Source organism: Chelonoidis abingdonii, chromosome 1 (assembly GCF_003597395.2).
Source record: "Chelonoidis abingdonii isolate Lonesome George chromosome 1, CheloAbing_2.0, whole genome shotgun sequence".
Classification (NCBI taxonomy): Eukaryota; Metazoa; Chordata; order Testudines; family Testudinidae; genus Chelonoidis; species Chelonoidis abingdonii.
The window spans coordinates 6466248-6491440 of record NC_133769.1 but is presented as its reverse complement, the minus strand read 5'-3'; the positions used below and the strand labels follow the sequence as shown (position 1 = coordinate 6491440).

The window sequence follows — 25193 nt, the reverse complement described above, 5'->3', positions numbered from 1 at the left end:
TTCCCCAGTCACTATAACCGATTTCAAATGGTGCTAGAAAATAGTATTGACTCTGAACACCAAAAGAAATCAGTCATCCTCTAAAGGGGTTACTGGGAAATGTTGCGAAGAAGAACAAGCCAAGTATATTATATTTAGAGCCGTTAATTAATCATCACACCACTACTGTCATTAGACAAATATTATACACATTATTATTGATGTCTAAATGAAGTCACAAAGATGTTTGGGTGAAAATTTTCAGAAGTATTCACTGTGCGTGCCTCACATTTTGTATAACTAACTTTAGCCGTCTCAGCCAAAATCCTTCAACCCCGGGTGCCGAATTTAAGTGCCATAATCCATATTTAGCCAACTAAATGAGTGACCTAATTTTCACAGATACTAATTCTGGCAGCCTCCATTGAGCATGATGGGAACTGCAGGTGCTCAGAACCCATGAAAATCAGATCACAAGTAGCTAAAGGCACAAAAATTAAGACCCACCCCCCAAAATAAGACAACTCTTGAATATCTGCATCAGTCACACAGTGAATCAGTAGTAGAGCTGGGAACAGCATCTAGATCTACTGACTTCCATATTACACAAAGTCATTTCAGTCCCTTCACTAAATAAGAAACAGATTATTTTACAAGGGCAAAGAAAGAGCTAATAAATTTAACAGTATCCATGGAGTTCTGGCAATGTGCTCATTGCTATAAAGAACATGGAACAGATGAGGTCCCTGTCCTGAAGAGTTTACAATCTATTACACTGGATGTATCCTATGATAGCAGAAACAACAGTGACAATTTATGTCTAGTATGCTGTGTTGTAATTCCGCATGTCCCAGTTTTACCTCTTGTAAACAACATTCCTGCCTCCAAGAGTTCACAGTCTACAAACATTACAAATATGCTGTTGCTCAATATTGTGATTGTAATGCCACAGACAAAAATTGCACTAACTAGGATTGTGCTCGCTTGGTTCAGTTTAACCATAGACACTGCAGTCACAGGCGGGTGGGATACAGACAGTACACATTGAAAGCATGTGTCAGAGGCCTTGATCTTCTTTTCCATATGCCATCAAGGTTTCCCAGAATTCACTTCCTTTGCTGACAGAAGGGCAGCCATTCTTCCTCCAAGAACACTGATTTCAAATGGTGCTAGACACTGAGTAGTTAAATCTAAACCACCATATGAAACCAGCTTCCTGAGGGAGCTTCAGAGAGTTTTCATCTTAGATGAGACTTCCTGTTACTACAGTGAACTTGATATGACCTAGAAAACAGGCATGTACAATTTGTTTTGCATTTATTTCTTTTACATTAAAGGGATGGCGATTTTTAATATTACTTCCTCACTCTGGAGTGATCCATTCAATGCAGAATTTTTATGTCCCATTTACACTGTTAACAATGCAGACAAGAATCACCGACTGCAAAATGAATGCCCATGCTGCAGGATTCCATTACTCAAGACCTGTGAATGCCTACCAGGATTTCATTATGTGCTGGATTAATAATGAAAGACTGATCGATAGCCTTGCCCCATTATTTTACTCTTCTCATTCTTTTTGCAATCCATGTGCCCACAGCTTCATTATCACAGAATGTGTTAACGAGACTGGCATTATTGCAGATCTTCACCATGGTGGTGGGAAACGTGTGAAGCTAAAGGTGGAATATATCCTGCCAGAGGCTGAGTTCACTCAATTCCCAATGGCTCCACGAGTGATAGTAACAGCAAGAGCACTAGTGTGGACTGGGTGCAGCATATTAATATGATTTACACAGAGTAATATGACAGAATCCAGAGACAGGATTACACTAGTGCTCTCACCATTGCTAGAGCTGAACCAGTGTTAGCAGTGGTAGGAATTTTTAAAGAAAAAAGTGTAGGACAAGCCTGACATCAGAACACGGCTGTTGGCAGCTGGGCATAAGCAGATGTCCTGAGAAGTGTGGGCAGGGATTTCTTCTTAGAACAGTGCTAGACAAACTGTGTTACAGATTACTTACTCCCTTAGAGTTGATCCAAATTTTGCCCATCTGACCCAGTCAGAACAAACTTGTTTGAATTATGACCATACAGCAGCTTTATGCACAATACAACCATGCATTGATCACATATGTGTATCCACACAGATCACACTTCCTAACGATGTTTGTACTGACGCATTCTAGGAACAGCTGGGCAGCTGTTTCATAATGCATCAGCAGAGGAATAAGTTACCCAGAGGACATGCACACAGCATGGCAACAGCACCATGTGGGACAATGTTTGGCCGGTTTGTTACCATGCACAGGTAGTTCAGAGGAAGGAGGATTGGCCAAACGGGTTATGCAGGCAGGCACAGTTAAGAGTCCCATCTGCACAGCAAAACAACAGTGTTAACAAGCAAGACAACAATGTACCAGTCTGTCACCATGGTTACTAAAAGAATTATAAACCATAGCTTACGCACAGCAGCCGCACACCATGTTTAGAGCAAACCATGCCACTACCTGGTTATCAACTCTGTGAAAGGTTGTAGCGTAGGAATAATTTTAGTACAAGGTTTGCAGATAAAAAAATGCCTGTTTGTAAAAATCAGAGAACCCATAACATAACCTTGCTAGGAACAACTAGATTTAAAACATGGTTATAGATTGCACCCAGGGTTCTGCTCCCAAATCTACCATGTGTGCTGGGCCTGGATACAAAATACTAACAATTAACACAGTTTAAATACAGTGATTTTACCCTGTAGACAGGTGTTCTCAAAGCATGTTACAGAGCCTTGGGCCTTGCTAGGCTGGGGCACAATTCATTAACAGAGCTAAAACATAATTTGGTCCCTTCTATGCTGAAACGCTGAACTGAGTTTTAACTGCTTCTGCAGTACCGTACTGTAACCAGGTCTCACAACACAGCACTTTCATAGTGTGGAAGGGACATAAGCATGGACAGAATCTACAGTGGACCAACCCAGGGCCACACAGAAACAATCCAAGGCCTTCAGACAAAACTCTCTCTTCACACTGGTCAGGGAACCATGCGAACAATCTAGTTAGTTACATCTGTGCTGTAACTAGCATGATTCTGCACCTAGTATGGACAACTCCTAAGAGGGGTAATCCTTACAGCTAGAATACCTTGCCATCCACCTCACCATCCAAGAGGAATTCCAAAAGACCTGGGAGAAAAGCTTAGATCATATGTCAACAGAACCACACTGTGTTATAAGGAAAGGGTAACAGGCTTTTGACATAACACGATTATGACACTGATTATGACATCTTGTCCATGCAGACAAATCCAAGCCAATGTGGTGTCATATATAGTAAAATGTTGATGGGGCTTAACAGCGGAGGGTCACTTCATGTAGCTGAGCTTATCAGTAGGTGTAACCCACAGAGAAAGTGTTATTCAGACAGCAGGATTTGGGTGTTATTCTGTTAACTATGTTTGCATGTGTAAATTAACTTATATGAAGAAAAAAAAATCTTTCAAATGTTGTAATAGTAACTCTGAATATTTCCAGAGCATCGATAATGAAAAACATTCTCAAATAAAGGCTGTAAATTCAAATAGGTAATAAAAGTACAGAACAATTATCATGAGATAATCAGATAAAAGAGATGCTGGCCCACAATATGCTCTACTAACTAAGCAGCCACGTAAGCGGAGAGGAGCTAACCCCCAGTCTATCAAGAAATGACTTGCCTCCTTTCACAGCATCAAATCCAGGAAAAACAGCAAGAGAATACTTGTCACGGGTTAAAAGATATTTAAGGGCATATAGGAAACGAAAAGGTCTAGTGGAAGGGCTTTAAAGCAGCTGTTTGGGAGTCAGAAGAGGGAAAGTTCACACCCATGATTCACAGAACTAGGTAAAACCTCCAGATGGGGAGTCTACCTGGTTATGTTTTTTCTTGGTGTAAACACTATTCTTTAATCTTCAAGAGTAAATGCTAAGAAGGAGATGTGCTGACGTAGGCCCTGTTCTTAAAAGACATTAGCACATACATAACTTTATTTGACTTGTGGGATTACTCACATGAGTAAAATTATGCACATGCTTAAATCAATCCAGGATTAGGGCCTAAAACTGTTTTGTTTTTCTTGCTGAACTATTCCACTAATTTACATGTGATTAGATAAATGACTAGCCAGTCAGAAGCATTCAAGGTCTCTATAGTGAGGCATTCCTTCTACCTCTTGTAAAAGAATGCCTGTGGTAAAAAGTTCAAAAATAAACTGATGGGTCACATTTTATTTTGCTAATGCAAGCAACAATTGTGTGCATTATAAAATGTGACTCCAAGATTAATCACAGAGAACTTTCACTGGTAGTGAGTTGGAAAACTTTTCCAAAAGGAGTAATATTTCCGTATTGGAAATTCCTAAAAAATGAGTTTTATTACTTCCTTTTCATACACTTCCCTAATAGGAGATGTGTAAATGTACTTTGCTGGAGCTTTACGTATGACAGCTTTAGTGGATCCACCCATGAGACTGTGAAAGAACAGGTCAGCCTATAATTTTCAGACAATAGCCTGTAAATACTTCATGTCAGACAAATTGTTCAAATTATTTTACTTTTTTTTTTTTTTTTTTAACTTCAATTTTGTTTGAAATGTGGAACTGGTTAAAGATGTCAGATTCCCTGGAGAAGTCCTCTATTAACAGAACAGATACAACATAGGAAGTGGTAGCATGAGTTTTCCACGCAATGCCCCACCAGTATATCTTATCCTTGACCTGCAGGCAGAATCCCTATGCTCTTAGGCATTGTCTACGCTACAGTGGAAATTCAATCTAAGCTATGCAATTTGAGTTACATGAATTGCGTAACTAAAATTGACATCGCTTAGATCTACTTACTGCGGGGTCCACGCTATGCAATCCTGAGAGACGCCCTCCTGCTGACTCCACCTACTCTTCTCGATCTGGTAGAGTACAGGAGTCGTCGGGAGAGAGAGATCTGCAATCGATGTAGTGAGTCTTCACTAGACAAGCTAAATCCACTGCTGATGCATCGAACACCACTCATGGACGCTCCAGTAAGTGCAGACAAGGCCTCAGTCTCCGGGGCCATCGTGAACATGACCCTCCACTGAGATATCAATTAATGCTAACTGGAGTGTTTGTTCTGTGATGTCAATCTGTCCACTATGACACAAACTGAGACCATGGAGTCATTTCACAAAAACCTTCTGACACTAACAATTCTCAGTAACTTCGTATTTGGTCTGGATTCAAACCACTAGAGATAAAAAGGTTCCATATACCTTTATCAGTTCCCTGAGCCATCCATTCCCATCACTTTCACCACCACTTGCTTAATACCCTCTGACTAATAAGAAAGTTCACCAACTGTGTGAACTGTTATTATTTCTCCTCCAGTCAGAAAACAAGTGTGAGGCAGTATTTTTCATTTGCTGAGCATTTACAGGGGAACATTCTATTCTTAATGTGGGGGCAAGACTTTTATGATTCATGGGGTGAGGCAGCCACACAGTCACCTCACCTCTCACCAAGATGACGTATCTGTTGCTGGTGAGGTATGTCTGAGAAAACTGAGACAAAGCTTAGTCTTTCTTTAAAATAAGTACAGAAATAAATCATGGCAATAAAATTTACAGTGGCAGGTGAAACAATTTCACACATTCAGGGCCAAATTCTACAGCCACTCCTCAGGCAAGTCACTGGGAATGAAACTAGAGTAAGGATGAGAGTTTCATTTCACAATGAACAGAGCATCTTCAACTTCGATGAAAGCCAATGAGCCAAATCAGGGTTTCACTACTCAGGTTTTACTTAGTCCTAACTTAAAGCAAAACTTCCGGGGTTGGGTCCTAAGACTTTCCTTTGTTTTTGCTACTTGAACAATTCTACTATTTTACAGGTGGTTACGTAAGTTAATTAGGGTAAACAGCAAGAAGCAATCAAGATCTCCACAGCTTGCAGCAGGAGATCAGGGTTTGGGTCTATATGAATAGTCAGAAAGAAAAACATGTTTTGGTAATAAAGCTAAAAGTCATTTCTGGGGATTAGAAAGATATGACAAACCATGTTAAAAATTTCTAGACTCATACCATCTCCTTGCCTCTCATGTCCTACATGTAAGTGTACAAAGCAGTGATCACTTAAGGAATCTGAGAAACGTTTAGGAACCAGCAAAACCTTGTTTCCAAAAAACAGCCCTACATTATGGGCCGAGGTTTTCCCTTAATCAAATTTCCAATTTACCTGTTATGTAAACACAGCGTATATGGATTTCAGGTCTGCAAAAAAGTCTCAGAATATTTAACCCAAAAGGCCTGATTGTAAGAGCTGCTAATTATTCAAAATATTACTCAAACTGACATCAAAAGGAACTGCGAGTACGCAGCACAAATGAAAATTAGTCTCCAGTGTGTACAACTTTCTCTGTATGCTTCTGGAACAATTCATTACAGATATCAAGGCTCAATCTCAGCATTCAGAAAGCATCTAAAGCTGATTGAGCTTTTATTCTTGTTTGTGGTGTGAGTTGAAATGCAGGTTCATAATCCTCTTTTCCCCCAGTGGTCACATACAGAATGCAACAATTTTAGCTATTACCTTTGTGTCTTGAATATGTTTACTGCTCCTCTTTATATCTCAGGGTCCCCAACCCATGAATAATTCACACTGGTTACTGATAAGTCGGAGAGTTTGCCATTGCTCTTTCAACTGGGGATATATGGAGTCTGCACATCCGACTGTGAATGAAGTAGCTGGTTTGGCACACAACCCATGGATCTCAGAGGACTTGTCTGAGGCATGGGTCACTGGCACAGCTGACCCTTGCCTGTAGATTGGCTCCCATCCCCATATAACCTGGTAGAAGTATTCCTGTGTAAGCAGAGGGTATCATTTGGCACTAACAAGCGTCCTCTTGAGAGACAAGCCGACTTGGATTTACTCTGGGTCATGTTTTCTGAAGCCTAATCAGGAAAGTAGAGACCCTAAAAAAAAAAAAAAAGGTATATTTATTACAGCAGGTTCTAGGTAGTAAAACATTGATTTAGCTGTCCTCAAAACTGAGTTCTTAAAACAGATTATGTATACAGTCTGAAGGGAAAAAAAAAAAAGATGGTTTGCACTGAGACCCAAATTCAAACATTATAACCACAAGTATTACTGCAAGAAATAACAACATTTCATACTTCCATAACTCTGTAGAAGCATTAGCTAGTTAAGCTCTGCAACACTCCTGTGAACTAAGTATTATTCTTTTTGTTTTATAACTGGGGAAAACTGAGACACAGAATGGTGAAGCAGTATAATAAGGCCATACAACAACTCACTGCAAGAACCAGGAAGGGCTACTGGAGCAGTAAAGACGCCATGGGCTTCCTGGTCCTCTTACCTTGTATCACTACCTGTCTAGGTTCTCATACCACACATATTGTCACAGTATCAGACCACTTTGTTGTCAAATGCACTCTCTGGTAAGTTGAAGGAGCCGTGCTGGTAGTTTCTGGGTGGCCCTGTAATTAGCACTGCTTGGCTGAACAGAGGGTCACTGAGACAAATGATGTTAGAGTGGGAGTGGCAAATGTTAGGTACTGGAGATCCTGTAAGATTCCCTGAAAAAACAGTGGCAGTTCCTTTCTCATGCTTCCTAAGGCTCAAGAGTAAAACAATTCTTCACAACAGTGCTCAATACAGAGATAAAAGAGCCATGTTGTTACTTCATTTGTACCTTACTCATCTCTTAATTACTGCACCAATAAAATTCTCACTGACACCTCCTATAAATATTCTGCAGTCTCCTCTTAGGGACTGGGCACAAACCAATGGCTATTTAAAAATTTGATTCCTCTTTATTTAAAAAGAAAAACTTCCTTAAACAAAAAAGCTGTTGATATGTAAAGTTTAGTGTGTCTCATTTTTCGAAACCGTGCTGGAAGTGGAACCATCCTCCAAGTTTTAAAATGAGAGCTGACTCCAGTGCTAAAACAGATACCCATGTCATGAAATACTCAAGAACCAGACCCACTAGGCAGTGGATTGTTTTGCATTCCCTAGTGCCTTTACTCTGTAAACTCAAAGCAGGGACTCTGGATTGTCTGGCACCTCCCCATTACCTATCGTGCTAGTTTCACTAGCACTGCTAAATAAATAGCCATCCTAATTTTTCTGCCAGAGATAGTTAAAGAAGACCCGCAAAGGAAAAAATGCCCTTGTGTGCTGTTTTTGTGCGGCTTTTATGATGGATAAGGAAGGCCTGCAAGGTTTTTGTTTTCCCTAAGAAAATTTTTTACTATTAGAAATTCAGGTCATGACTACTTTGGCAGACTCTATGACTGTAGAACTAGTAAAGTGATACCTGTCAATCTGTTGTGATGTTAAATAAATAAGAGAGCAGGAGAGATTTCATTGAGATGTTTCAATATATTTGTTTTTATTAACAGCTATTTAAGTCCAATGGTTGCCAAACACTTTGGAGAAAGGATCTCTTCATTAAAAGATTCCAACACTCCCATCCCTTCTATGAGGTGGGATAACTCAAAAGTTTGGCAAACAAAAAAAATCAGAAAAATGCCTTTAAAAAAATGACCCAAACACATTTCAATTGTTCTTCAGTACTCAAAAGACAAACAAAGAAAGGGCACAAGCCCAATTTTTAAAAGTCATATGCTTCCCCTCTCATCATGCAGCACAGTGCGAACACAAGGTACACCAGACATATTCAGACTATCTACTTTCCATCTGGAAACAAACTCCATACTGGTCTGACAAAGTGGGTATTCACCCACGAAAGCTTACACTCCAATACGTCTGTTAGTCTATAAGATGTCACAGGACTCTTTGTCGCTTTTTACAGATCCAGACCAACACGGCTACCCCTCCGATACTTAAAATCCATACAGAGCCTATGCCCTTCTGATTCCCAAGAACAACAAACTATTTACCTTTCAGTTCATAGCAATTTGTAGACAGGTCCCCCCACTCCATGCAATATGCTCTCCTTCTGGCACACTCAGGATATTCTCACAAGGTTGGTACCTGGAATTTACGTAAGGTATTGTTCAGATGAATGCCTGCAGCTTTTACTCTAACTTTCTCCACCATAAAAGCAGAAAAATCCACATTCCCACCCTATACTTCTACCTGATCTCTTCCTTTATTCCTAAATCAGGAAGCCTGCCAGTGCCTCTTTGATAGTCCATATCTCAGAATATAGGGTGAGGCACATCTTATGATAATTGCACATTTTTCTTGGAGATCAAAATACATAGATCCATCAAACATTATATATATTCTCAGCTCAGACATTCTTGCCTCTTTCACTCACTCACTTTGGGTTAGTTCAATCTGTGAAGTCCAAATCACAGAATGACAGTTGAATAGCTTGGTTATTCTGGTTTGTTATTTTGGTTTTGAAGGTAACGGGGCACCAGCTATACCACAGGAGAACAGAAGTGTCTGATACATGGAGGAACACGATTTGTTGAGGAAGAGTCAACATGGTTTTTGTAAAGGGCAATCAGCCTCACCAATTTACTAGAATTCTTTGAGGGGGTCAACAAGCATGTGAACAAGGGTGATACAGTGTATTTACATTTTCAGAAAGCCTTTGACAAGATTCCTCACTAAGGGCTCTTAAGCAAAGTAAGCTGTCATGGGATAAGAGGAAAGTTCTTCTCATGGATAAGTAACTGGTTAAAAGTTAGGAAACAAAGGGTAGGAATAAATGATCAGTTTTCAGAATGGAGAGAGGTATATAGTGGTGTCCGCCCCACAGGTCTGTTCTGGGACCTGTACTGTTCAATGTGCTAATAAATGATCTGGAGAAGGGGGTAAACAGTGAGGTGGCAAAATTTGCAGATGATATAAAACTACTCAAGATAGGTAAATCAAAAGCAGACTGCAAAGATTACAAAGGGACCTCACAAGACTGGGTGACTGGGCAATAAAATGGCAGATGAAATTCAGTGTTGATAAATGCAAAGTAATGTACACTGGAAAACATCATCCCAACAATACATTAAAACGATGGGATCTAAATAAGCTGTTACCACTCAAGAAAGAGATCTTGGGAGTCATTATGGATAATTCTCTGAAAACATCCACTCAATGTGCAGCAGCAGCCAAAAAAGAAGAATGCTGGAAATCATTAGTAAAGGGATAGATAATAAGACAGAAAATATCATATTGCCTGTATATAAATCCATGGTACACCCACAACTTGAATATTGTGTGCAGATGTGGTCGCCCTATCTCAAAAAAGCTATATTGGAACTGGAAAAGGTATAGCGAAGTGCAACAAAAATGATTAGGGGTATTGAACTGCTTCCATATGAGGAGAGATTATTAGTAAGACTGGGACTTTTCAGCTTGGAATAAAGAGATGACTAAGGGGAGATACGATAGAGATCTATAAAATCATGACAGGTGTGGAGAGAGTAAATAGGGAAGTTGTCATAACTAGATAGGTAAGGTAAGGGTTAAGTTTCTTTTACCTGGAAAGGGTAACCAAACACCTGACCAGAGGACCAATCAGAGAACTGGATTGTTTAAAGTCGGGGCGGAATTTTATACAGGGGCTTTTTTGTTTCTCGGCTGTGAGTACAAAGGTTTCCTCCTAACTCCTTCTTATTTCAAATATTATACCAAAAGTCTGTGAGTACAAAGGAACCCCCAAAGCAATTCGGCTATGAGGAACTTTGGGTGTACAAATAGATGTGGAGGCTGTGTCTTTTGTTGTTTTCTCGGCTGTGAGTTAACAAGCTTCCTCCTAACTGCATCTTATCTCCAAGTGTCTCCTACACATCTGTGAGTACAAAGAAACCCCAGCAATTCGGCTATGAGGAGCTGTGGGTTGTATTTACATGTAGTGGATTGGTTGGACTGTTTAATCGGGCTATCTTTAAATCAGACTGTTTCTTCATATTTTCTTATAAGCAAGAGCCTGTATTGAGTTTCTTAATGCAAGATTATTGTTTGTATTTTTTTTCTTTTTTTTCTATAAAGTTTTCTTTTTAAACCTTGTGAAAGTTCTTTTCCTAGGGAGGCAAGGGAAAAGCCAGGCTGTGGGCTATTTTCCTTTTGGGTCCAGGGAAAGAGCAGACTACGGGGAAAGAGACGAAGAATTCTCTCTGTTCTCTGGTGGTTACAGTTTTTCCCTCGTTCCTGGAGCAAGGGGGTGGCAGAGCCCAGCTGTGGGTATTTGCATCTCCATTGTCCTGAGGGAAGCAAAAAAGCTGGTTTCTTGGTCACACAGGTTAGCCGCGAGGCAAGCCTGATAAGGAGGGGGAAGGGGTTATTTTCCCTGTGTTTAGCATCCAGGGATTGGGAATCTGGGTTGTCCCACCAAGGGAGGGTGGGGACACCAGAGGGAGGAAAGGGGGATCAGGCCCATAGATTAATTCCTGTCTGGTGGCAAGCGGAATATCCAAGCTGGTATGAGCTTGGGGAGTTTCAGGTTAAGCCCCCAAACTTTGGACGCAAAGTCCAGGTTGGGACAGGACCAGATTGTGGACGCTAAATTCAGGTCTGGGAACTGGGACGGCTAGATTACCACATGAGTGGCAGCAGGTGGGAATGTCAAAATCCAAAAACCAGTAGCTACCTTATTAATTTTTTTTTCCTGCTAGGCATTAGCAGGCAGAAAAGAATTGGGTTTTAAAGGCAGACAGAGAAATTTTTTTTTCCCCTGCCTGTTTCAGCATTGTCGCATTTTTAGTAGCTCATTCACACAGCCATTAAGACTAGGGGGGTAAACAATAGCATTCCCGTTGAGAGTGCTTGCTAGCAATCACACACAGTAGCAGTGAGGAAAGAGATTGGTTTACAAGTGCCAGAGAGAAAAAAGTTTCTGCTGCTTTTAGCAGCTTGCAAATTTTTTTTAAGTCATTAAAGAGACCCATTACAGATCTTTTGTTAAAAAATGGGAACTTAAGTACCCAGCCAGCAAACGCACACAGGTGAATACAGTAGCTTTGTTTGGTTCAATTGCCTATCCAACAGAGCTAGAACAAGTCAAAGCAGTTGCTAGGACAAATCTCAGGAGCAGAAAGCCAGCAATTCAGCCAACAAACACAGAGGGCACTCCAACACAAGAAAGAAAGTAACCATGAGTTCCAAAAAGACAGAAAAAAGGAAAGGGCCCGGCAACAGCCCTAGAGGACGAAAATGAACATAGAAGACAGCTGGAACTAATTAAGGCCAAACAAGAAGCCAAGAGGCAGCACACAAAAGACAGAAGCCAAAAACGCAGATCACGAACGACGACTTCGAGACCATGAGGCAGCCTTCCGACGACAGCTGCAACTACAGAGAGAGGCCCACAAGCAGGCCTTAGAGATGGAGCTGGCTAGGCAAAAGGCTCTACACCTCCTAACCTCCGACACCACTTGTGGTTCAACCACACCGGAAATTTTCCAACTACAAGCAGGTGCGGACACAGACAACCTGTCTGTGCTACCAGACACCCTGACTGAGGTAGTGGACCCGGATCCCATGTCAACAGCTTAAACCAGCCACAGCACTCTCAGTCCCAGGCCCGGAACTGGAACAGCAATCAGCACCAGCACAAGCAAGTGCCGCCACCTCTTCAACCCCAATGCAAAAGGGACCAACGAGCCTCAACTGGCAAAAGCAACAAACAACCATACAAAGAGGCTCAGGCAGAGCCTGAGATACCACCAGTGCACCAGCGGACAGCGGTACATCCAGCTTCAGCACTCCCACGCCAGAAGGGACCAACGAGCCTCAACTGGCAAAAGCAACCAACAACCATACCAAAGAGGCTCAGGCAGAGCCTGAAATACCACCAGGTGCACCAGCAGACAGCGGTACACCAGCTACAGAAACCCCAACGCCAGAAGAGGCCACGAGCCTAAACTGCAGAAGCAACAACACAATACCAAAAGAGGCCAGCAGAGCCTGAAATACCACCAGGTGCACCAGCGGACAGCGGTACACCAGCTACAGAAACAACCCATCATCTACATCTCTTCCAGAGGGACCAAGCCCAAGTCCCCAGTCTGAGGAAGACTGAAGGCCCCAGCTTCAAGGGACAGTTCCAGACTGAGCAGGAAAGCAAATGACAGCCTTCAGACAGCTTGGGCGGCGGCACGGAGCAACCCACCGCCTCTCCAGCTCTTCTGACCGATCCCGGTTTGTTATAGACCAAGGACTTTTATAAAGAAAACTCTTCTGTGTGGACGCCAGGAAAAATGGCAGCCGCACCAACGGTTGGTGGTTCCAACTACATACCGGGGAAGCTCGTAAGCTTAGCCCATGATCATCCAGTGGTCATGCGGGATGAACACAACCAAAGACAGGTGGAGAAATCCTTCTAACCTGGGAGGGGATGGCAAGGAAGTTGCCCAGTATGTCCAGTCTTGTGAGGTGGGCCAAACAGTGGCAAAGCCTCAAGATCTGGTCCGAGCCCCTCTCCACCACCCCATAACGAGGTTCCATTTCAGCAAGAAGCTGGAAATATTCTGGGTCCTTTTCCAAAGAAGACACCCAGGGGAAAGCAGTACGGACTGACTTTCGTGGACTTTGCTACCCGATGGCCAGATGCAGTTGCTCTACACAACACAGGGCTAAAGCAGTGTGCCAGGCCTAACAGACATTTTCACCAGGATTGGTGGGCCTTTCGATACTGGTCAGTCAGTGGGAAAAATGCTATGCCATTGTGTACGCCTGGAAAAGCTACGTCCATTAGTTTGGGGACGACGCTTCCAGCTACAAACTGACCATGCTGCGCTAAAGTGGCTTTTCCTGAAGATGTTGAAATCTTCTACTTTGCATACTTTATTTCTATGTGCATGTGTTGGTATTCCTCTGTTTAGTTTAAGGTTCTAGGTAGAAATCACCTCAGTGAAACTTTTCTACTGTCGGTGATTTGGGGCGTCGTGCATAACTAGATAGGTAAGGTAAGGGTTAAGTTCTTTTTACCTGGAAAGGGTAACCAAACACCTGACCAGAGGACACAATCAGAGAACTGATTGTTTAAAGTCAGGGGGATTCAGGAGATTGTATAATGGGGCTTTGTTCTTCTCGGCTGTGAGATAAACAAGGTTTCCCTCTAACTCCTTCTTATTTCAATATATTATAGCTACGACACAAAAGTCTGTGAGTACAAAAGGAACCCCAAAGCAATTCGGCTATGAGGAACTTTGGGTTGTACAAATAGATGTGGATGGCGCTGTGTCTTTTGTTGTTTTCTCGGCTGTGAGTTAACAAGCTTCCTCCTAACTCATCTTATCTCCAAGTGTCTCCTACACATTTGTGATCAAAGAAACCCCAGCAATTCGGCTATGAGGAGCTGTGGGTTGTATTTACATGTATGTGGATTGGTTGGACTGGTTTTAATTCGGGGCTATCTTTTTAAACTCAGACTGTCTTTCATATTTTTTATAAGCAAGAGCCTGTATTGAGTTTCTAATGCAAGATTATTGTTTTGTATTTTCTTTCTTTTTTTTTCTATAAAGTTTTCTTTTTAAACCTTGTGGAAAGTTCTTTTCCTAGGGAGGCAAAGGAAAGGCCAGGCTGTGGCTATTCCTATTGGGTCCAGGGAAGAGCAGACTACGGGAAGAAGACGAAGAATTCTCCTCTGTTCTTGCTGGGGTTACAGTTTTTCCCTCGTTCCTGACGCAGAGGGGGTGGCAGAGCCACAGCTGTGGGTATTTTGCATCTCCATTGTCCGAGGGAAGCAAAAAAGCTGGTTCTGGGTCACACAGGTTAGCCGCGAGGCAAGCCTGATAAGGAGGGGGAAGGGGTTATTTTCCCTGCTTTAGCATCCAAGGGATTGGGAATCTGGGTGTCCCACCAAGGGAGGTTGGGGACACCAGAGGGAGGAAAGGGGGGATCAGGCCCCATAGATTAATTCCTGATCTGGTGGCAGCGAGAATAATTCAAGCTGGTAGTGAGCTTGGGGGAGTTTCAGGTAAGCCCCCAAAACTTTGGACGCAAAAGTCCAGGTTTGGGACAGGACCAGATTGTGGACGCTAAAGTTCAGGTCTGGGACTGGGACAGCTAGATACCACAGAAGTGTTCTCATAACACAAGAACTAGGGTCACCACATGAAATTAATAGGCAGCAGGTTTTATAACAAACAAAAGGAAGTTATTTCTTCATCTAATGCACATCAACCTCTGGAAATCTTTGCCAGAGGATATTGTGAAGGCCAAGACTATAAAGGGTTAAAAAAAGACTTAGATAATTCATGGAGGAATGTCCATCAGTGGCTATTAGCCAGGATGGTCAGGGGATGGTGTCCTAGCCTCGTTTGCAGAAGCTGGGAATAGCAACAGGGGATGATCACTTGATTACCTGTTCTATTCACTCCCTCTGGGGCACCTGGCATTGGCCCTGTTTGGAAGACAGGACACTGGGCTAGATGATTTTGGTTTCTGACGCCAGCATGGTAATTCTTAAATTCTTATCACACCAATAGTCCATCAAATCTGTAATCCTGTAATATACAGAGGGAGGTGGAAAATACCTTTCTGTTTAATGCTGTACATAGGACAAAGATTCCTTCTTATCCCCTAGACCAAGTAGAGGAAATTTTGAAGCACAAGATTTCATTACCCCTATCTCAACATGCATATAACTATAAATGCTATTGGTTATTGTTATCCAGCATCTTAATATCTGGCTAGTATATTTGACTAATGCTGCTGCACAAAATAAATCATATTAATAAAAACGGACACCCTAATACAATAATGCTCACTGATGCTAAAACACCCACCATGCAAGTTTTAGATCTGATTAAATTAGTATAATGTGATGTTTCACACAGTAAATACAATGAGGTTAGAGATAGGAGACATGACTGTTGAATACTGAGTAAAATTCCCTTTCTTGCAGAATATTTTCTGCTTTACTCAAGACACTTACGTTGGGTTAATTTCAGAGTTTTCACTAGTAGCGAAATATGGCCCTGCCTATCATAACAGCAACTACATTTGAAATGAATGCTACGTAATCAAAGTCAGCATGTCATGGTCTGAGCATGGAAGCCAGGAAATCTTGAATTTTAATCCCAAATCAGCCATGGATTTACTCTGCAGCATTTACCACACGTCTGCGCCTATTAATGCTATTGGAAACCTTCTCACTGACTTTGCTGGGAGAAAGGTTTGGCCTTTATCGTCTCTGTATCTGAGTTTCACCACCTGTAAAAGGAGGATACTAACTTACTTTCTAGGGCATTTTGTGAAGTTTGGTTAATATGACACCTTGAAAATATAGAAGTGTTTCAGATTAATGTAATGTAATATACTCTCTGAGGCCCAAAGCCTGCTATGCAGTGTATAAAGTTAAGCAAGTGGCTAAGTATTTGCAAAACGAGGGTATAAGTCTGTATGGTGAGCCTTCGGGGAGAGTTGGAATAAGCAGCAGAGGATTTATAAAGCTGAAATAAAATTGCACATTTTTCCAGATCGCTAAAGGCCTGATTCAATTTCCACCAAAGTCAATGGGAACTGGATTGGGTCCTCATTAAGGTATCACTGTGTGCTCAGTTTGAAGAACTAACTGTCTTGTCTAAAGAGGCAACTCTGAACATAAAATGGACAGGGTTCAGAGGGGCAGCCATATCAGTCTATATCAGCAAAAACGAGGAGTCCTTACAGCAAATAAATTTGTTAGTCTCTAAGGTGCCATAAAATGGACAGTTATGACTGAAGGGCTCACTAATATGAGCAAATGAATGATTTATAGGCACAATTTAGGCAAAGTCGTTTGAAAATCTGGCCCAGACACACTTACTAAAAAAAAAAAAAATATTGACTGTCAAGTTTTACACTTTAGGTAACTTAAATATAGCATGTATATAGGTCTGCAAATGAAGGCATGAATTTGCAATAAGTAACAAGTGCACCGCTATTCACAGACCGTGGCACTATAGTGTCAGACAGTCAGCATTTGCAGGTTCCTTTAATCACATACCTATCAGATGGAGGATAGCATACAGTAATTTTTCAACTACACTATACATCTCTGTAGTAGTTCTGACAATTTCAGCTGGTGCTTCCTCTCGGCAGAAAAATAGTGAAGAATTCACATCCAGTGAAAACAAACAGTGCAGTGATAGTATTAGCAAAATAAACTAAGTGGATCTTTTATGTGAAAATTAAATAAGCTTTGCTAAACATTAACAGAGGCTGGACACTATCTTCTATACTGGCACTAAATATATATATCCGGGGCTTCAAAAGTTCACGTCGTCAGACAGCGAACAGTTTTGTTGACTGCATGACTCAGCAAACTTTGCTACATTGAACAATGACAACGTACTGACGTTAAATACAGTGAGATCAGAAGCCTACAGATTTTAATCAGGTGACTTGTCAGCTTGCGTAAACAAAGTTCTAGAGAATGTTTTCAAAAAAGGAAAATATTGATTTTTTTTATATCCATGTGCATTCTGAGTGAAAGGGCCTCGCAAAACGAGCCTGCCACAGCATGCCATGGGCAGATGGAAAGCGTGTGACACTGCCCCTCCCTTCTGGATGTGTGTTTTGAGGGAGAGAAAACAGGGTCATTCTTCAGAGCCCCAGTCTCTCCCTCCTCTTTACCCCACACCATTTTCCCCTTTCACTCTTCACAAACCTGACAGGCCTGAGCCTAGCAGACTATCACTTTGACTCCTGGAGCCTGTGCAAGTTGTCAGAAAGGTTCCAGCACTGGGCAGAAGAGGGTACCTGCAGCACGATGCACCCTCTCCCTTAAGGGCTCTCCTAGCCCATTCAGCCCTAGGGAAATGAACCACACGTGTTAAACTAGGGGTCCTCCACATGGTGGAAAGTGGTATGCTAGTCCAGGCCTAGCATCAAGTGCTCTAAACATAGTTTTATCTCTCAACTATTGGTAACAGCTTGGAAAAAAACCCCTTCCTTAATTTATCTTTTTACACTTGGACTATGGAGTCTTGCATCTCTGTAGTAGGTTGCTGGTTTCAATCCCCAGTAACTACCTTCTGGAGTTTCTCAGGGACTGTGCGAGATGGAATAATACAATGACAATTTTTTTTGCACTTATATTTTCCACTTCCTCTGAGCCTTACATAGCCCTAAAACCAATACAAGAATATAAGTGTCAAGTTCTTTTACTAAACCAAGTTACTTTACCCTGGAAAAGTTATAGTTTAAATTTGAAATATTTATTAGGTCATGAATTTTTTTACAACAAAAGTCAAAGGGACAGACAGGTGATTTATAGTGACTTGGAAACTCGTTTTAAGACATGACTTCACTGGGTGTTCTCCATACCCAAATGGTAGCAGGCCAACTTCTGCTCTCAGCTGAAACCAGTGCAACTGCATAAGCATAAGTGACAGCAATATTTGGCTTGCATTATATGCCTGGCCCTGCATCAGTTACTCATGTGAGCAGGTTTAACTCTATCTAGAGAAGATTTGCAAATGTTCTTACAATTAACAGTAACGTCAGATCCAAAATGTTTTAGTGACACAATAAACAAATGGGACGCATTGAACTAGCAACGTGAACAATAGCTGTTGGTAGCACATTATGGGATAGAAATGTACAGTTCAGCATGTGAGACCTGCAGGGAAGATCATCACTCTGGTCTAGAACACTTCCTACCAGCCAGGGTCCATTACACCAAAGATGGAGGTGGAGGACAAGGTGGCGGTGAGGGGTTGGGAGATATACTTATCAAGAATAAAGGATCATAGGATGCCTGGCAGCTAGGGTAGAATTTGGGATCTCAACTGCACTATGCCATATACACTGGATTGCCTCGACTTCTGTAATGAAAGCCTCATCCTGTCACTTCCTATCTGAATTCTACCCCTTATTGCAAGGATTTCTAAGTACCTCATAAACATTAACTACCTGTTCTGAGACAGATATTTAATACAGTTAATCTTCATATTTAATTATACAATTATACATAAATAATGAGAAGATACTTTGCACATATATAGCACCGTCCAGCTGAGGATCTCAAAGCACTTTACAGACATTAATGACTCAAGCCTCCGAGCCCATGTGCGGGGTAAGTAAATAAATTTTCCCCAGAGAGGATAAGATGCTCATTTTCAGAGGTGCTAATAACTTGCAGTTATTTCAATCGCAACACCGGGTGCTCAGCCATGTCTTAACTATACTGCCCAGTGAACCAAAAGTGAGTCAGCAGCAGAGACAGAAATAAAACTCGTAAGTTCTGATATCCACTCCACTGCTCTAGCCACCACACACACTACTTCCTTTTTCTAGTGTCTCCGTCTTAGTTTTTAGATCCAGCATAATCAGTGATGCAGTTCACATCACTCCTATCTTTAAAAACACCTTTAACTAGCTCCCAATCCATGGCAGATCCAGTTCAAAGGCCTCGCTTTATATTTAAGCCTATTCTGATGAGGTCATTAGTAAAGCTAAAAGCTGGCATTTTGGCATAAGATTCAACACTTTTTCGTAGTGTATGTAGCAAGAACTCTATTTTTGTCTCAGGCATTGGGTCCTACATCCAGGGCAAAGATCCAACACTAAGACATAAGCTAACATTAGTGCTTTTGAAAGAAGAAATTCAAAACCACATCAGCACCATAAATTTAATGGACGAGAGTGAATTCGAAAAATCAAGAGGCACAGATGTGCACCTCTCAGACATAAGCTCAAATTCCAGAAGCTTTGAAGCATTACCCTTGGATTTCCCTGGAAAACTGATAACATCCTGGACTGAAGCTGAGAAGAAAAAAAAAAGAATGACTTTAACAATGCCAAAGCTAACTTCCGTAACTTACATGGTAGAGGGGAAAATGATTCAGGCTACACAGCATGGAAATAGAACAAAGTCTTAGTAGGGTAAGTACAGAACATATTGTACACAACAACAACACCCTTAGAAAGCCTGGTTAATTTCAGTTTGCAATGATTATACGAAACTTTTGAAGTATATTATGCTGGACACATTTTTTCCCCATCCTCTCCTGGGTGATCTGCACTGTAGGCAAAAGAAACCCAATAACTTATTCCAATACCGTAGTACAGTAGATCCACAGAGTTACGAATACCAGAGTTACGAAATGATCAGTCAACCACACAGCTCATTTGGAATCAGAAGTATATGATCAGGCAGCAGGAAAGACCAAAACAAAAAAAGCAAAGACAGCACAATACTGTGTTAAACATAAATTACTAAAAATTAAAGGGAAAGTTTAAAAAAAGGATTTGACAAGGCAAGGAGACTTTCTGTGCTTGTTTCATTTAAATTAAGATGGTTGAAAGCACCATTTTTCTTCTGCATAATAAAGTTTCAAGGCTGTTTTAGGTCAGTTCAGTGGTAAACCTTCGAAAGAACCACCATATGAACATTTCAGAGTTGAGAACAACCTCCATTCCCGAAGTGTTTGTAACTCTGAGGTTCTACTGTAAAAATGTTGGGGGTTTTGGTATGAAATGCACACCATTTGTGTTTGCATATTACAGAAGCCCTCTGTTTACATTCCACAGTAAAATTCCAACATGTAACAGCAGCATATTTGTTTTCCAGTCCCAAAAAACTTGCAACAGGCTTCCAGCATAAAGGGACGAGGTGCATATGCTGCACGTAAGTGGACACAGTGGACCAGATATGAATTACAAGTGCACAGGATACACTGTTGCAAACTTCTACAAGAACCCACACTCATGCAGCAGTGGAAAGGTTAAAATGCATGGGAATGTGGGTCATGCAGCTGAGGGTAGGTTTAAAGATGTGTGAACCATCTGAATAAAAAACCGTTGCCCTTCCTCCCCCAACAAATCTTTACACCAAAACTGAACTGAATCCTTCTGATCCCTTTTCTCTCTTGCTTTGGAGAGCTGAGGAGATCCAACAATTCCCCTGTCTTTCACCCCCCCCATGGCATAAGCTCCACAAATGCTTTATCTTCTTTTATGGGTGGGAGACTTGTCCTCTGAATCTCCCTCTTCAGGAAATGTCTGGCTCACCCACTCATTTTTGAGGGAAACAGGATTTGGTAGAAGGTGCTGGGCCAATCAATCATTTTCCCTGAAATCACAGAATCTCAGGGCTGGAAGGGACCTCAGGAGGTCATCTAGTCCAACCCCCTGCTCAAAGCAGGGCCAACCCCCAGACAGATTTTTGCTTCAGATCCCTAAATGGCCCCCTCAAGGACTGAACTCACAACCCTGGGTTTAGCAGGCCAATGCTCAAACCACTAAGCTATCCCTTCCCCCTGAAGAGGCCGAAAAGGGCTGTCTTAGGAGCGGAGGGCGGGCGGGCGGAAGGGGGAGATTTAAAACAAATCCTGACTCTTGCACAAGTCATACTCTGTCTCTTCCTAGTCACCAGGGACTCCTGAGTAATGGCCTTTGTGTAATTAATTCATTGTTTTTTAGGAAACTACTTTTTCCTGCCAGTTTTTAAGCCCAGCAGAATTTTCTAGATCTGTAGTGACAGAGCATGAGTAATCGTTCCCTCGTTAAACTACTAAGAGAGTCATAAAACAAAACAAATTGTTCACCTCCCCAGTGTTTTTCCTTTTTGCTTTCCCTTTCCAAGTCCTGTAGTGCTCACAAACATCCAAAGTATCCAAGTGACGTAACCTTTAGTCAGTACCCTAAAGGAAACAACATGTCCTTCACATGTTGCTCAATTCTCTGATATTCTATTGCAGTCATTGATTTTTGATGGAGGGCGGTTTAAGTTGTTGTTTTTTTTTTAATCAAGAGCCAGATCTGCCTGAGTGAAATGTGTGCATTCAAAAATCAGACATGAAGAGCCCACCTGGTGCTTATGAATGGATTGTGCTGTGCTGGCTGCTGTCCTGCAATCCTAGGTACACCTGTGGTCTTCATGCCGAATACTTTACAAAGCCATCAGCCTGAGTAGCTGGGTGGTGCCCTGGGGAGATTTGTGGGGACGTGCAGGACAAGAAAGAATCTGCCCTCCACCCTGGAGTAGTGCTCTGTGGGTACCATTATGCTCTCAGTGCAGCAATGCCCTCTGCTACTAAAGCATGCCCCTCTGTAGGAAACAATGTCCAGAGGATCCATCCTGTCCACACGTTTCCTGGATGCTGGGGCACAGCTTTGTTCCTCTTCTCTGTGTAAGTTCCCAGCATCCTCCCTCACCACCTGCACAGTGGAACTGTGCGGTTCCATTTTTGTCAGGGCCCTCTGTGCCTTTATAGTGGGATAGGTAGCTTTCCCCTCTTGTTATCTGGGAATCAAGCTGTCTGATAGATTTCTTTTCAACCATGAAAGTACCTCTTTGAAAAGCCACATTTTCAACAGCAGCCTCTAAGAATGCAGGTACCAGCCTCAGCCCCTGAGTTTTTGCCCACAAGAAAGCAGTTTGTTCTCATAGCGCTGGGTTTTTGTATGCACAAGAATCCAGACACCTGGCACTGTACCCACAATTTCAGAGACCCCTTTGAAAATTTGGTTCTCTTTCTTTTGAACCAACCTCCAGAGGGCAGATGTATCCTGTGCGGTGACTCAGATCTTTGGAGAATGGAGAAGATACTAAGAAATAGGAGAACCATTTCCAAAGTCCAGAGACTTGAGAGAGAGAGAACACAAAAAACAAAACAACAACAACATAAAACCCCTGGACTGTGGGATGTTAAAGCTTGGTAATACTTATACTGAGCACTTCATACCCTGAAAGCCCTGCACAAAGACTAATTAATCCTCACAATAATCCTTTCAGGTAAATGCATTATCCCCATTTTACAGATGGCAAGAGAGTTTCTGTGATTTTCCCAATGCCACTGAGATAGTTTGTATCAGAGGTTGTTTAGACACAGGAGTTCAGAATCCCGCACCTGAGTTTGGATTATTAGGTTGAACTCAGGGATCAGATCCTTGGCTTGTATAAACTGGCAATGAAGCAAATAGACCTATGTCAATTTACACCACTGAAGGTCCAGCTCTCACAGTTAATCTTGAAAAGTGTGGCTTATTTTAGGGAAATTATTACTCCTTTTGCCTAAATAAAGGTTGGAAAGCAGCAAAGAGAACACCATCTTGGATTGCACTGGCATTTAAACCACAAAGATTTGAACTCTCCCTTGTAATAAGCACCAGAAAGCAAATAAGTGAGGTAAACTTGGGAGTTCCAGACCACAGCTCTTAACATGTTTTGCAAAGTGGAGAGAAGGCCCATTAAAGCTATCAAGCTCATTGACCTCACAGGTTTCTCCAGGCCAATTCTAGAAAACAAAACAGCTGCATTTTTAGTTCCCTGGTAAAGGAATTATTGGCACACTGTTCAGTCCAGCTCTGGTTTGGGGGCTTTAAAGAGACAAGCCCAGAAGCTTGAGATGTGCAAAAAGACAGTAAAAAGTAAAGTGATTAAAATCAGTGGGAGTTTGCCTGATTAAAGACCAAGTACTTCATTCCAGCACTGTTGTCTTGTCATCAAAAATTCAAATAACTTTAGTTGTGAGCTTACGTTACTGCACAGCTGGGCTAATGAAAATAATTGTGTAACAATTAATGGAGAGTTTCAACAGTCTTACAGCCGATACACTGGAAACATCAAGCCTTAGATGAGATGAAGTGCTCGAAAAGACTGGAATTGTTTAGTTTAGAGACGTGAGACAAATAAGAGGGGACAGGATAAAGGTATACAAAATAATGGATGGAAAAAAGAGATAAGCCAGACACTCCTATTCATCCTTTTAAGATGACAGCAAGAGGATATTCAATGAAATTAGAATTTTTACTATTATGTAACATTTATATTATGACAGAGCTTAGAGGCCAACCATGTCAGAGGGCCATTGTGCCATGTCCTTCACAAATATATAGAAAATGACAGCCTCTGCCCTCAAGAACTGCCCTCCAGTTTAGAGAGGAAATGCACTCTAAAATATTTTTATACAGTGAATAATTAAGCTGTAGAACTGAATGTTACAAGAGCCCATCGACGCAAAGACATTTATAGCAGAAGTTCTTAACCAGGGGTCCGAGGCCCTCTAGGGGGCCTTGAGCAGGTTTCAGGGGGGCTACCAAGCTGGGCCAGCATTAAACTGGCTGGGACCCAGGGCAGAACGCTGAAGCCTCACTGAATGGGCCTGGAGCCCAGGTTCCTGAGTCCTGTCAGCTGGCGCTGAAGGTGAAGCCTGAGCCATGTAGCTTTGTGGGAAACCCCGTGGTGTGGAGGCCCAGGCAATTACCTTGCTTGCTACCCCCTAACGCAGGCCCTGGCTTTTATATGCAGAAAACCAGTTATTGTGGCACAAGTGGGCCATGGAGTTTTTATAGCATGCTGGGGGGGGGGGGGCGCGGGGGGACGCTCAGAAAGAAAAAAGGTTGAGAACCGCTGCTTTATAGGATTCAAAAATAAGAATTAGACATTTATATGGATAATGATAACTTCCACATTTATTACACTGGATAGGATGAAAGAAGTAGAAACCCTCATGCTTCAGGGCTTAAGTCAACAGTTAACTCCCACTGGGGAAAATGTCTTCTTAACTAGAGGCAAAGTTATTTAATATTTATCAATCACAGGGATTCTAAGAGCTCCCTGGAAGAATCTGGTACTGGCCGCTGTTGGAGACAGGATATGAGACTAGATGGGGATCGCTCGTTTGAGCTAATGTTGCAAGTCTTCTGTTCCTAGGAGATAATGTAGGTTTTTTTTTAAAGAACTGATCTACTGAAACAACAGAGTTGGAAAGCATTTCCCAAGCAGCTTATCCAAGTTAGATCAGCTGATGGATCCCTGTTTAAAATACAGACAGAATGACAGGATCATGAGACTGACAACAGTTTAGAATGAGGTCACCTCCGCTTCCATTCAGAAATGCAACTAGCAAATACACTTAACTCATTAATTAAAAACTCCTTTCAAAAGGGAGCACTGTACATTTATAATCTCAGAGGGAACCTAATGAAAAGTGTCACATTGGTTTTGTTGCTGTTTTTCCAACACAGAGCTGATAGCAGAGAGGCCAGCAGAAAACTGGAAAATTAAAAACAAAAGCTGAATCTTCTAGGTGTTACAGTATCTTTGATTCAAAGCTCATCTTTTTTTCCCTATTCTCTGAAGCAATGACATTTTAATACCTTAGAGCGTGGTGGGCAATCTGCAGCCCGTCAGAGTAATCCGCTGGCTGGCCACGAGACAGTTTGTTTACATGAACCATCCACAGGCACGGCCGCCCGCAGCTCCCTGTCGCTGTGGTTCGCCGTTCCCAGCCAATGGGAGCTGCAGGAAGCATCAGGATACAGTCAGGGTAATC

General features: G+C 41.9%; 1 long non-coding RNA gene across 4 annotated transcripts in view; it reads right to left on the bottom strand.

The window, feature by feature from the left end:
* Positions 1 to 1199: 1199 nt before the first annotated feature.
* Positions 1200 to 25193, bottom strand: part of LOC116823524 (uncharacterized) — a 228785-nt gene continuing 204791 nt past the window's right edge. For 3 of the 4 annotated variants that reach the window (XR_012655500.1, XR_012655502.1, XR_012655501.1), the window contains 3 exons: positions 15290 to 15431; positions 8913 to 9006; positions 1200 to 6959 (listed from right to left, as the gene is read on the bottom strand). This is a non-coding gene — a long non-coding RNA (uncharacterized LOC116823524). The remainder of the gene's footprint in view (positions 6960 to 8912; positions 9007 to 15289; positions 15432 to 25193) is intronic. The other variant, XR_004373434.2, reaches the window with a different exon arrangement.